Raw genomic sequence first — 15,084 nt, forward strand, 5'->3', positions numbered from 1 at the left:
AATTTATTTAATGGGAAGAAGACTTATTTAGTTTAATTGATCTATTTTTGTTCCCTGCCAAAATTCGATTTGCTGCAATTCCAAATTTCCAAAGTGAATGAAGGAAAGAAGTCGTTTAAATTATGATTTTGTTTAAATACTAGGCATAGACACAAAATCTACGGCACAAAATGGGCAGACTTTACTTGTTTGAAGAGGACTGGTTACAAGACAGACTTTTCTGATTTATTTAATGGGAAGAGGACTTATTTAGTTTATTTAATCTATTTTTGTTCCCTGGCAAAATTGGATTTGCTGAAATTGTATTTTGCCAAATCTTGATTTGAGACCTGATAGGAAGTATTAAACGCTTAGTTAAATCAATACAAGTTGGTAATAAGAGCGAGTAATGTTGGTTGAACCGATGAATGAAGGTTGAAAGCAATTTAAATTATGACTTTGTATAAATACTAGATATTAACAGAACATCTACTGCGCAAAATGGGCAGAGTTTACTTGTTTGAGAAGGAGTGGCTTATTCAAAACTAAGATTTATGTAATCTGTTTGTTCCCAGGCAAAATTGGATGTGATGCAATTCCAAATTTCACCACATGATGGTGCCCAATTTTGACTTCATAGGACATATTAAACACTTAGCTTGTTATTATGTTCAAGGTAATCAGATTTGTTTATCATTCTAATGGCCTCTTCAAAACTATTCTGGATTACTACTTTGGATCTATTCTACATTACTTGGCAACAACATACTCTGTAACAGATTAGGCAGTATAATCACATATGTTAACTTGAGAGTGCCCACACTCAATCTACTTATCGTGATGTGTTAAATCAATTACTGTTAGACATTATTTGTCTGATAATCTACCAAATCTTTGAATTGAAGAATTTGTGATTTAATTAATAGCTTGTTCAGGGTAATCAGACTTGTATATAATTCTAATGGCCTTCTTTTGAAAACTATTTTGAATTACAACTTTGGATCTTATATTACTTTGCAACAATCTACTCGGTGACAGATTAGGCAGTATAATCACATATGTTAACTTCAGTGCCCACACTGTATTTATTTATGGTTATTTGTTAAATCAAGTACTGTTAGACATGAAATAGGAAGTGTTTAACATAAATGTTATGGCTACTCACCATTGTAGCTCGCTCCTGGTCAATGATATGAGCCTCTTCTTGCAGTGGAAAACTTGCAGCCAACAAACACCGTGGAACCTAAAGGAATGAAATTAAACATTAACATTTCGCCCGGACCAACATTCACACGTACAACGCAACGCGGCTACACTTCTGCTATTACAAACGTAAATCTCCTTAAACACAACGAGTGTTACTTACCGTGTACGCTCTAGGCAAAATTGGATGTGATGCAATTCCAAATCTATCTGAAACGGCAGTTAAAAGTAGAGTTACATCAAGTTTTCTTTTTTAATCAACACAATCATTTACAACCGTTGACCAGAAAGAATCGTCGAAATTCGACGTCCCCCACAAACGCCACGCTCACTCGCTTTTCAGGGCAACAAAAGTACTTCTTTTTAAAAACGATGAGTTGTACTTACCGTGTACGCTCTGGACGGTCCAGTTGCAAGCAGAAAATAAAAATATTTCTCTTGTTAGTCGTATGTTACCATCCGCTGTGTCTTTGTCAACATCGCCGCCATTTTCCTACTTCCTGCTGCGAGCCACGCCCACGGATTTAAATTTGGGCGGAAGCTCTTTCCATTGGCGTCGTTTTCGCGTATAGCAAATCCGATTGGTTGGGAAGGGGGCACGGTTATGCAGCCGAGGAGTCCTGTGATCGGTGGGATGTAAAGTAGGCGTCGACGTCACGTCCGCGTCACGTGACCACGACGTGGCAGACGTCAAATAGCAACCGCTGTTTTGTTTAGTAGACTTACAGTTGTTATGCATTGACATAATGGCGCACACACCAAATAGATTTAAATAAATTAAATAATTCTTCTGCCCACTCTCTTTTAAACAAGTTAACTCTCCCCGCGGATTTGAATTCCGGCGAAAGTTACGCCCATCGACGTCACGTATGTCACGTGACCACGACGTGGCAGATGTCATATAGCAACCGCTGTTTTGTTTAGTAGATTTACAGTTGTTATGCATTGGCATAATGGTGTGCACTCAAAATAGATTTAAATAAATTAAATATTTCTTCTGCCTACTCCCTTTTAAACAAGTTAACTCTGCCCACGTCCATTGACGTCTTGTCTGCGTCACGTGACCACGACGTAGCGACGTCATATAGTAACCGCTGTTTTGACCAGTAGACTTAGTTATTATGCGTTGACATAATGGCGCACTGGTTAGCATGGCCACCTCTTAAGCATGATGATGCGGGTTCGACGCCTGATCAATGTTAGCATGGAGTGAGCTGAAGTGCATGGCGCTGAAGATTTGAATCTTTGAAATGCGCTGAGGTCTGACATATCAGGCAGAATGGTTTGCCATCACGTTCAACAAAAAATAGAAACTTTCCCACTCTGATTAAAACGTCCTGTGTTCATCTACGTATTTTCGTTTTGCTGTGCATCTTTTCCCTGCCATTTCGAGAGCCCAATTGACACTCATAGTTTAAAGAAATGTGTTTGCCCATCCTACTTTGTGGAATTTCACCACATGCGCTTTTGACCAAAATACCAAATTGAACTCAAGTGAAGCCAACACGCACAACCCCCCCCCCCCCCCACACACACACACACACACACACAAATGTTGATATGAACATAAAAGAGCCGCATGCGGTTCGGGAGTTGCGGCTTGGCCAAACCTGTACTATACAACTTTATTTGTATAAAATTTTCACAACAGCTGTCACACAAACAAAGCGGGAAAAACCGAAGACGTGCGTGTTCCGCCCACGCTGGATTTATTTGCACCTTTGAAAAGACACCGTATTGCCGCAGATGTGGCAAAGAGTACTTTTGGGCATCTGAGACGGAAGGATGTCCAAAGCATCACGTCACCTGCTCTGGTAGGCATGGTGGTGGGACGTTGAGGTCAACCGCTTTGGGGTTGGCTGACTCTTTGATCGCAGGATGCCACACACTTGAAGACAGAAGCAGAAAAGCAGAGCTAAATGCAAAATGTACTCACCGGTGACTCCAATTTTTTTCCCCCCTGAAGAAACAGCTGGACGGGTGGCCCCGGCTGGCCAGTGGGACTCTTGTTATTCTGACCCTTTTTAGTGCGCGTTTGGGGCAACAACCGTTTTTTGTGGCGCTCTCTTCTGGTTCAAAAGTGCCCTGCATGTGAATTTGCTTTTCCTGCCTTCTGATTGGATGAGCGCCGGTGTGACGCGGTGCCTCTGTCACCGTGGCGGGGGGTATACGTTGGCATCGGAGCGTCTGCCAACGTCTGAGAACGGCTGGCAGTGTATCGGAGGTGTCGAGTGCGGTGCCGCTGGAGCTCACTCACCAGCTGGTGTTAGGGCCACAGAATGAAGGCCAAGGAGAAGAATAGAAAGAGAAACAGAAACTTCTCCTCCAATTGTTTGATTTGTCTCTTCTGAGCTTCGATGAATTCTTTCAGCTCTTTGTTCCTCTAGGACGGACAAATGGAAAGTGGCATTCAAAAGCCAGTAAGCGTGCAAGTAAGTGCCGGGCTGGCTTTGGGCCCTTACCTGTTGCGCGCTGTGCAGCAGATCCATTCTCTCTTGGAGGATGCAAGCGTCGCGCTCCCTCAACTCGCACATCAGGGCTCGCTTCCATTGGTCCACGGCGCTCCTAAGCTCTTCTCTCTGATCCGCCGTCAGCACGTCATTCACGCCAGCGTGGCTGGCTTTTTCGCCGTCCGTGGCGGGGCAGTCCCGCTGCGGTAGCGCCTCGTACAACATGGCCTCCAGCTCCAGGATCCTCTGGGCCGCAATCCTCGTCCATCAGTGGTCCGGCGGGAGATTTGAGGGCGGCTTACCTTATGAGCCTGGTCCATGGAACACTTCCTGAAGTCCAACTCTTCATCCAGGTAGCCCTTCTGCTTGCAGAACATATCCTAGCACAGCTCAAGGTCAGAATTGTTGGGGCACATTGCCGGAGTTCCCCTTGGCTGATGTCGCGTGTCTGTCTACCTTCTCACTTTCAATGTCCAACATCTTCTGTTGAAGTGCTGACTTGGTCACTTTGATGTATTCTAACCACTGAGGAAAGGCTGCTGTCACATAAGCAGAATGCGAGAGCGTGCGTGGACGTGCGCGTTACCTTCTCGGCTAGGGTGAGAAGGGTCCTGGCGTGAATCACGACCACCTGCTCCTCGTTGGTGAGATTCTGCAAGAGCCCAAAGGCACAGCGTCAACAAGCTTCTTTCAGCGCAAAGCCTTCCAAAAGTCACATTTGAGCCGCCGAGTCTCGTGGAGTGCGAACATAAGGAGTTCGACATACACTTACGGCGTTATAGCCCAGGATGTCCAGCTTCTTCATCAGATCACTGATGACGATGTCCGGGGGAAAGGCGCAAGGAGCAATGTAAGGTGTTCTGGGACCTCGGGTTAAGGTTAGGGTTGCGAGGGACGCCTTACGTACGCTCACGCCCTCGGCCTCGCAGTAGATCTGCAAAGGGCTGAGGCCGTCTGGGAAACGGACTTGCAGAAACTTCAAGACGGGGGAGCGCCACTCCCTCTCCTGAAAGGCAGAGGCATGCATCCGTCCGTCCGTCCGTCCGTCCGTCCGTCCGTCACATCTCTGGCCTCAACACGCTTGTGCGAGTCTTCCCACCTCCAGCTCCAGGATGCGGAACTCAAGCAGTTCGTTTTGGTCTCGGATATCCTGGATGTGCTCTTTCAGACGCGCTTCTTCCGCCTCCATCCGCCTGACCTGAAAAGACAGTCAGACCTCATCTGCGGGGCTTCCCGACAGGTGTGACGCCAAGCGACTCCGCCCAGCGCCTTTCTTTCCGTCACCTTTTCGGCCAACTGCTGATTGCTCTGACGCAGCAGCTGCTTCTCCTCCACCCACTTGACATTCTAGAAGAGACAAACGCGTGGACAGCTTTGGAATGTTGTGTCATTTTCATCCACAAATTCTTTGGTTGACTGGAAAATGACATTTGCTTTTCTCCGCATTTTCCCAGCCACGTTCGGGGGGGGGGGGGGGGGGGGGGGTTGGTCCAGTAATGCCAGACGGATGAGTGACTGAAGAATGTAGCTATTTTGTCTGAGAAAAAGGTGTGCTCATTGATGAGCTTACCTGTCCTTGTTGCTTCAGCGCTGACTCCAGATCTGCTACTCTGCTTTGATAGTGACCCATTTCTACCATCAGCTTTTCTCTGGTCTGAAAGGAGGAGGAGGGAGGCTCCTCCTCCTCCTTTCAGACCAGAGAACACCCGAGGCTGGGTGAGAACGGGGAGGCTGCGACCCGGCCGGGGGTTGCGGGAAGGGGCGCCACCTTCATCTCCTTCTCGGCGTCGTAGTCCCCTTTCGCTGGTCTGGGCTAGCAGAGCGTAGGCTCGTTGCAGCGCTTGATATTCTTGCGTCAGCTGGCGGTAGCGAAGCTCCGCCTCTTCATGCACACACCAATGCAACACAGCACTAGTACCAGAATCAGTCAGACCGGCGACAAAGCACCCGCGACGCAAAGACGAGTCCGATTCCAGGCTGAAGAGGAATGTTTGGTGCCAATACGCTGGCAGAAATGGCGGGCTACCTCTTCGGGTTCCGTGTCGGGGGTTCTGTCGGTGTGAAAAGACAAGGACGATCCGTCCGAGTCCACCAACACGTCTTCGTCGTAGCCGTAAAATGTTTCGATGACCTGCGGGCGCGGAAGCGAACATCTCTCTGAACAAACTGAAGCGACACCTCACGATGAATCGACGGGAGGAACGATAGCGAGAAAAAGGCCATTTCATCTTGCGCAACACCAAGCAGCCGCAAACAAACAGACTCACCTTGCAGGACCTCACGCTTTGTTCCTCCTCAGAGATTCTCGACGTCGGTATCGTAGCAGCAAATCTCTCTCCTGTCGACACAAATAATCCGCCTTTGAGATTCTTTGGATGCAAAGGGAACGAACGGCTCCGGCGCAGAAACAAACGCGACTCACAATGACATTTCTGACATGAGCTCCTGTCTCCAGAGCCTGAAAAACACGTCACCGGCGATGATTGGAGGGACGCTCGTCTTTTCCAAAAGTGACAACTACAGGGTGTGTCAGGGTTTTCCAGATTATCTTTATCGTATCATTGTGTTGCTTTGACTTTGACTGCGACCTGTAATAAATAATATTATTTATCCCTTATTTATCCCTATCGCTTATCCCTTCCTACACAAAGTCGTAAAACACCCCTTGCTATGTTTTGACTAGAGGTCAAGGGCTTCCTCTATTCAATCCACTCTTACACCCACCCTGTTTCTCTTAATTAAAATGCTCGTGCAGGAGCCGAGAGTCAGACTTCATTCGTACAACGGATGGACTCTCCACCTGCAGGTGTCCAAAAGAACTTACTTGTCTCCCGTGTGGTTCTTGCAAAATAAGTTGGAGCGAGCGCAACTCTAACAGGGTGCATTTTGCCACTAGCTGCCTACGGACAATGACGTCGCGCTCGCGGCTCATGGTTGACGGGCTGAGCAGCCGGGCAAGTCCGTCGTTTTCAGCGCACAGCGAGTGGCAAAGGCGCTGACAAAACGGGAGCTTTGAGCTGCTGAAAACGGCAAAACAAGTCTAAAGCGTGTTCAAACGCGTGCGCACAATGCTCCTGCTTGAAAGGTCGGAATTTAAGGGGCCAATTTTTTGGATGGCGGCCGCCGGCCAAGCTTTGGACGGAAAAGGTTTCCTGGCGACAGCGAGCGAGCGCGGCGCTGCCGTACGTGCACCGAGTCGCCTGCCTGAAGACCTTGGACAAGTCGTCGATGATGTGCCGCTGCTCCACAACTTGAAGGAACTCCATTTCACCGTCCTGCTGGCCGCAACCGCGGTCCAGGTCATTGAGCGAACTAGGCCTTCTCTGTGGAACACAAATGCAGTGGACTCTGTTGGCACGCCGCCGTTGTCCGCGTCGACTTACCAAGCTTGCCATCTCCTCGTTCTCCTGGGTGACAAAGCGCACTTTGTTTTCAAGGCGACACAGCACCAGCGAGAGTTCTTCATTCTTCCTGCTCAGGCGTTTGTTTTTGTACAGGAGTGGCAGAAACTGGCTTTCTGTTTCTCTCAGTCGCTTTAGCTGCAAGCATGAAGTGCGGGATGTGAAAGACGCACAACACGCGGGCCAGAACGTATCCATTCCTTTTGCATCGGTTTGAACGGAATCGTGGCTTTGGCTCCCAATAAAAGACATCTACCAGGCAACCGACTCGCCGCGCCGCTCAACTAATAAGCAAGCGCAATGGGTGCCTCGCTGGATGGCGCGCATCAAACGTAGCGCAAACCTTCAAGCGTGCCGTCAATAAATTACCAGTTCATTGCGCTCTTCAGAAAGCAGGGCGTTTCGATCCTCCAGTTTCCTGATGACTGCGCTGAGCTCAGCGATTTTCAGATGAAACCGTCGCGTGTCCCGATCCTCCTGAGACTGAAAACGCCCCGCAACACACACACACAAGCACTCGTTCAAAGTTCAAAACTGTTTTTGTGCTACCTTCCTCCAGCAACGAACTAAGTCATGCGTACTGCAAGTGTGTGATGAGGTGGCTTACGCAATGAAGAGGATTGCTAGTAGCGGCGTTGACCCCACTTCCAGGGTAGTTTAGGCCCGCCCTTTGGGAATCCCTCAGGGCAGCGATCTGCTGCTCGGCAGCCTGAGTCTGCAGCTGAAGGCGGTGGACGTGGCCGGCCCCAGGGCTTCATCCAAAACACTAACCGCTCTGTCTTTCAGCTTGATCTCATCCGTCTGGATGTACAAACGGGGAGCGCTCAGGCAGGCGGGCAAACTCATTTGCCAGAATTGTGACAAAAACAAAGAGAGCAACCGGCCAATTTTTTTCTGGAATCGACTAGAACACCTTTGCTGTGACAAAAGCGAAGCGAGCAACCGGACATTTTCTTCTTGTGAAATAGAATAGAATAGAATGCCTTAGGTGTCATTGCACTGCAGGTATACAACGAAATTGGGAACATAGCCACGCACCGCGCATCTGATCAGTCCTACCAGTCGGCGGATCTCCCTCTCGCAGTCTCTCTTGGTTCGGCTCAGCTCCTCCCGATGCTGGTGATGAGCCGATCGGAGCTCGGCCGCTCGGGACTGCCAGGCCTGCTGGGCCGCTGCCAGGGCTTCTTCCGCGCTCCTGGTGGAGGCGACACCGCTCGGTCTCCCGACACCGCCGCGTCTCCTCCACCTCCGCCAGCAAAGCGCCCCCCCTCCTCACCTGAGCAGACATTGCGCCACACCGGGCCGTTGAGACCGCAACGGAGCGCCGCGACGCTTACTGGGGACAAGCTACACAATACGGTAGCGGCCGCATCGAAGCCCGACGTGGCGTGCGGATAGTCAGACACGGATAGAGCGGATCACCTTGTCCATGGAGCCGTCCCTCAGGCTGAGGACCAAGGCATTCAGTCGCTGGATCTCTCCATCTTTGATTTTGATCACTCTCATCAGCTCCATTTCATGCTGCCGCAGTAATGTCTCCCTGGTAATGGCTAACTCTTTCTGCTTCTCCTCATGGAGTTTGCTTTTGAGTTCCGTCATGGCGGCGGTGGCACGGTGGTGCTCCGCCCGCAGGTCCTGACTTCTCTCTCTCTCCAGACAGCTGACCTGACATGACTTAGACTTAGACAAACTTTATTGTCATCTTGTCTGCACATGGTGCATACAAAACGAAATTCCGTTGCATACGTCTTACAACAAAGTAGTGATATTGCAGTTGAATAGAAGTAACATATCCTATGAAAATATATATATATACATATATACTATATATATATATATATATATATATATTAAAAATAAGTATAAAGTGCAGCAGTGATAATTATGCAATAGTGCAAGTAGGCAAAACAGTATTCAAGAGTGTGCAGAGGAATGCTAAACCATGTATTAAACTTCTATTTAAAGGGTTTATACAAGTTCAGTAAAGTTGGTAGTGCGAGATAGTGCAAGATAGAGGTCCGTAGTGTCATAAAGTACAGTTCTGTGAATGTGTGATGCAGAGTTCAGTTTAGAGCTCAACAGTTCTAGTGTTCAACAGTCTGATGACAGCAGGGAAAAAGCTGTTGCAGAACCTGGTGGACCTGCAGCGGATGCTGCAAACCTCTTCCCAGAGGGCAGCAGGGAGAACAGTCCATGGTGGGGGTGTGATGGGTCATTGATGATGTTACGGGCACGGGACATGCAGCGCTGAGATGAAATGTCCTGAATGGAGGGAAGAGGAGCCCCTATGATCCTCTCTGCTGTCCTCACCACTCTCCTCACGTTCTTCCAATCGGAGGCGGTGCAGCCTCCACACCACACAGAGAGACAGCTTGTCAGAATGCTCTCTATGGTGCTCCTGTAGAACGTCCTCATGATGGGTGGGGGCAGGTGGGCTCTCCTCATCCTCCGCAGGAAGTACAAGCGCTTCTGTGCCCTCTTGACCAGTGCCGTAGTGTTCATAGTCCAGGTGAGGTCTTCTGTGATGTGGACCCCCAGGAATTTGGTGGTGCTGACCACCTCCACAGCTGAGCTGTTGATGATCAGTGGAGCGTGGTGAGGCTGTTTTTTCCTGAAGTCGACGATGATCTCCTTCATCTTCTCCTCATTCAGGATCAGGCTGTTTTCTCTGCACCAGCCCACCAGCTGCTCCACCTCCTCTCTGTAGTCCAGGTCGTTGTTGTCTCTGATGAGCCCCACCACCGTTGTGTCGTCTGCTGACTTCACGATGTGATTGGTGGTGAACCTGAGGACGCAGTCGTGTGTCATCAGGGTGCACAGCAGGGGGCTCAGGACGCAGCCCTGAAGGGAGCCTGTGCTGAGGGTGATGACATCAGAGGTGTTCTGTCCGACCCGGACTGACTGAGGTCTGTTGGTGAGGAAGTCTAGCAGCCAGTTGCGAAGGGGGGTGTTGAAGCCCAGGTGTTCCAATTTTCCTACCAGATGCTGTGGGATGATGGTGTTAAACGCTGAGCTGAAGTCCAGGAACAGCCTCCGCACATGGGTGTTCTTCTCCTCCAGGTGAGCCAGGCTCAGGTGAAGAACGGAGGAGATGGCGTCCTGAGTGGAGCGGTTTTGCCGGTCGGCAAACTGGAACGGGTCAAATAATAGGGGGAGTCTGGAAACGATGTGACCTTTAAGCAGCCTTTCGAAGCACTTCATCATAACCGGAGTCAGTGCAACAGGCCGGTAATCATTAAATGAGGTGATTTGAGGTTTCTTCGGCACCGGAATGATGGAGGCAGTCTTAAAGCACGCCGGCACTGTGGCTTGGCCCAGCGAGGTGTTAAAAATGTCTGTGATGACCCCAGCCAGATGACTTGCACATTCCCTGAACACACGCCCAGGAATGTTGTCGGGGCCAGGGGCCTTACAGGGGTTGACTCTCCTCAGGGTCTTCAACACATCGGCGGAGTCAAGGCAGAGTACCTCCTCTTCCTGATGGGGGACAGTTTTAACTGCTGGAGTGCCGTTTAGTGCCTCGAACCTCCCAAAGAAGTTATTTAGACCATTTAGAAAGTCAGCATCAACTACACCCACCGGGGGGGGGGAGGGTGAGTTGTAGTCTGTAATCGCCCGTATGCCTTGCCACATACTCCTGATGTTTTTGACGTCGTGGAAACGATCCTGAAATTTTCGACTGCGGTCTCGCTTCGCTATCCTGATGTCACGGTTCAAGTTGGCTCTCGCTGTCCTCAGTGTCTCCTTGTCGCCAGACTTGAAGGCAGAGTTCCGCGCTCGTAGCGTTTGACGTACCTCCTCAGTCATCCAGGGTCGTTGGTTGCCCCGGGTGATGATATTCTTAGTGGTGCTGACGTCCTCGGTGCATTTGTTGATGTAGGCTGACACAGTCATGGCACACGCATGTCTAATCTACATCGGGAAAACTGGGAGGGAGGGAGGCAGGCAGGGAGGCAGGCAGGGAGGCAGGCAGGGAGGCAGGCAGTGTCTGTCTGTTGAGGTTTTCACCTTGTTCTTCTCCTGCTGAAGTTCTAACTGGACGTCCATCAGTTTGGTTCTCAGCTCGTCATTGGCGGCCTGAAGGGCGTCCGTTCGCTCCGCCTTGGCCCGCCCTGCCGGAGCTCGTTTGGACATCTCTTACTCGAGTCTCGCCCGGTCGTCAGTCAGAGATCACAACATTTGTACCTGGAGAGCACAAACGCAGCGCTGTTTTCCACTGGCTTCGAACTCAACTTCAATCGGTACCGTAACTTACAACATCATAAACATAGAACTAGCTTGACTTATTCATTGAATAAATGCATTTGGTTCTTCAAAACTGCATCACGCAACATAGCGTGACCGAGACGGCCGTTATCCACCTGCGTGAAGTTATTTGGTGAAATGAATGAGATGTTTAAGACACCATCGTTCTGTCTCTATGTAGATGAAGGTAAATAATCGATTGCTGAAGGTCCAAAGGTGTTGTGATAAACAAATAAACATATTAGTGATTAGTGACATATTTGTGATAAACATATTAGGCAGGATAATCACATATGTTAACGTGACTGCCCACACTGTATTTATTTATGGTTATTTGTTAAATCGAGTACTGTTAGACATGAAATAGGAAGTGTTTAACATAAATGGAAGACGAAAGGGGTACTCACCATTGTAGCTCCTGCTGGTCAATGATACGAGCCTCTTCTTGCAGTGGAAAACATACAGCCAACAAACACCGTGGAACCTAAAGGAATGAAATTAAACATTAACATTTAGCCTCAACCAACATTCACAGATACAACGCAACGCAAACTACACAAACGTAAATCTTTTTAAACACAATGAGTTGTACTTACCGTGTACGCTCTAGACGGTCCACTTGCAAGCGGAAAATAAAGATATTTCTGTTGATAATCGTCGTGTTTGTATCCGGTGTCTCGCTCAAGGCCATTGCGCCCACAGATTTGAATTTTGGCGAGAGTTCAGCCTATTGACGTCATTTCCGCGGTGTAATACCCGCATATCTGAAACGGCAAAGTTAAGAGTAGAGTTAAATAAAGTTTTTAGTCAACGCAATAATTTACAACCGTTGACCAGTCGAAATAATCGTCGAAATTTGGCGTCTGTGGCTGGAAGCAGACGCCGAGTTCGACATTCCTCCCAAACGCCACACTCCCTTGCTTTTCAGGGCTAAAAAAAAACAGTTGTAATTACCTTGTACGCTCTAGACGGTCAAGTTGCAAGCTGAAAACAAAAATATTTGCCTTGTTAGTCATCGTGTTACTAACAGCTGTGTCTTGTTTGCCAGAACTGCCGCTTTCCTACTTCCTGTTGCAAGCCACGCCCACGGATTATAATTTTGCCGTGAGTTCCGCCTATTGACGTCATGTCCGCGTCACATGACTGCGACGTAATATTATCTAAAACTGTTTGTGCGGTATTGTGTTGTTCTGTGCGGTATTGTGTTATTCTGTGCGGCGTCGTGTTGTTCTGTGCGGCGTCGTGTTGTTCAGTGCGACGTCGTGTTGTTCAGTGCGGCATGGTGTTGTTCAGTGCGGCATGGTGTTGTTCAGTGCGGCATGGTGTTGTTCAGTGCGGCATAATGTTGTTCAGTGCGGCATAATGTTGTTCAGTGCGGCATGGTGTTGTTCAGTGCGGCATGGTGTTGTTCAGTGCGGCATGGTGTTGTTCAGTGCGGCATAATGTTGTTCAGTGCGCCATAATGTTGTTCAGTGCGGCATGGTGTTGTTCAGTGCGGGATGGTGTTGTTCAGTGCAGGATGGTGTTGTTCAGTGCGGCATGGTGTTGTTCAATGCGGCATGGTGTTGTTCAGTGCGGGATGGTGTTGTTCAGTGCGGCATGGTGTTGTTCAGTGCGGCATAATGTTGTTCAGTGCGGCATGGTGTTGTTCAGTGCGGCATGGTGTTGTTCAGTGCGGCATGGTGTTGTTCAGTGCGGCATGGTGTTGTTCAGTGCGGAATGGTGTTGTTCAGTGCGGCATGGTGTTGTTCAGTCCGGGATGGTGTTGTTCAATGCGGGATCGTGTTGTTCAGTGCGGGGTGCTGTTGTTCAGTGCGGGATGGTGTTGTTCAGTGCGGCATGGTGTTGTTCAATGCGGCATGGTGTTGTTCAGTGCGGGATGGTGTTGTTCATTGCGGCATGGTGTTGTTCAGTGCGGCATGGTGTTGTTCAGTGCGGCATGGTGTTGTTCAGTGCGGCATGGTGTTGTTCAGTGCGGCATGGTGTTGTTCAGTGCGGAATGGTGTTGTTCAGTGCGGCATGGTGTTGTTCAGTCCGGGATGGTGTTGTTCAATGCGGGATCGTGTTGTTCAGTGCGGGGTGGTGTTGTTCAGTGCGGGATGTTGTTGTTCAGTGCGGCATGGTGTTGTTCAATGCGGCATGGTGTTGTTCAGTGCGGGATGGTGTTGTTCATTGCGGCATGGTGTTGTTCAGTGCGGCATGGTGTTGTTCAGTGCGGCATGGTGTTGTTCAGTGCGGCATGGTGTTGTTCAGTGCGGCATAATGTTGTTCAGTGCGGCATGGTGTTGTTCAGTGTGGAAAGGTGTTGTTCAGTGCAGGATGGTGTTGTTCAGTGCGGCATGGTGTTGTTCAATGCAGGATCGTGTTGTTCAGTGCAGCATAATGTTGTTCAGTGCAGCATGGTGTTGTTCAGTGCGGCATGGTGTTGTTCAATGCGGCATGGTGTTGTTCACTGCGGGATGGTGTTGTTCAATGCGGGATCGTGTTGTTCAGTGCGGCATAATGTTGTTCAGTGCGGCATGGTGTTGTTCAGTGCGGCATGGTGTTGCTCAGTGCGACATAATGTTGTTCAGTGCGGCATAATGTTGTTCAGTGCGGCATAATGTTGTTCAGTGCGGCATGGTGTTGTTCAGTGCGGCATGGTGTTGTTCAGTGCGGCATGGTGTTGTTCAGTGCAGGATGGTGTTGTTCAGTGCGGCATGGTGTTGTTCAATGCGGCATGGTGTTGTTCAGTGCGGAATGGTGTTGTTCAGTGCAGGATGGTGTTGTTCAGTGCGGCATGGTGTTGTTCAGTGCGGAATGGTGTTGTTCAGTGCGGCATGGTGTTGTTCAGTGCGGCATGGTGTTGTTCAGTGCAGGATGGTGTTGTTCAATGCGGGATCGTGTTGTTCAGTGCGGCATGGTGTTGTTCAGTGCGGCATGGTGTTGTTCAGTGCGGCATAATGTTGTTCAGTGCGGCATGGTGTTGTTCAGTGCGGCATGGTGTTGTTCAGTGCGGCATGGTGTTGTTCAGTGCGGAATGGTGTTGTTCAGTGCGGCATGGTGTTGTTCAGTGCGGGATGGTGTTCAATGCGGGATCGTGTTGTTCAGTGCGGGGTGGTGTTGTTCAGTGCAGGATGGTGTTGTTCAGTGCAGGATGGTGTTGTTCAGTGCGGCATGGTGTTGTTCAATGCAGGATCGTGTTGTTCAGTGCAGCATAATGTTGTTCAGTGCAGCATGGTGTTGTTCAGTGCGGCATGGTGTTGTTCAATGCGGCATGGTGTTGTTCAGTGCGGGATGGTGTTGTTCAGTGCGGCATGGTGTTTTTCAGTGCGGCATAATGTTGTTCAGTGCGGCATGGTGTTGTTCAGTGCGGCATGGTGTTGTTCAGTGCAGGATGGTGTTGTTCAGTGCGGCATGGTGTTGTTCAATGCAGGATCGTGTTGTTCAGTGCAGCATAATGTTGTTCAGTGCAGCATGGTGTTGTTCAGTGCGGCATGGTGTTGTTCATTGCGGCATGGTGTTGTTCACTGCGGGATGGTGTTGTTCAATGCGGGATCGTGTTGTTCAGTGCGGCATAATGTTGTTCAGTGCAGCATGGTGTTGTTCAGTGCGGCATGGTGTTGTTCAGTGCGGCATGGTGTTGTTCAGTGCAGGATGGTGTTGTTCAATGCGGGATCGTGTTGTTCAGTGCGGCATGGTGTTGTTCAGTGCGGCATGGTGTTGTTCAGTGCAGGATGGTGTTGTTCAATGCGGGATCGTGTTGTTCAGTGCGGCATGGTGTTGTTCAGTGCGGCATGGTGTTGTTCAGTGCGGCATAATGTTGT

This window comes from Syngnathus floridae, unplaced genomic scaffold (assembly GCF_059516105.1).
Source record: "Syngnathus floridae isolate MCC-2025c unplaced genomic scaffold, RoL_Sflo_1.0 HiC_scaffold_24, whole genome shotgun sequence".
NCBI classification, from domain to species: domain Eukaryota; kingdom Metazoa; phylum Chordata; class Actinopteri; order Syngnathiformes; family Syngnathidae; genus Syngnathus; species Syngnathus floridae.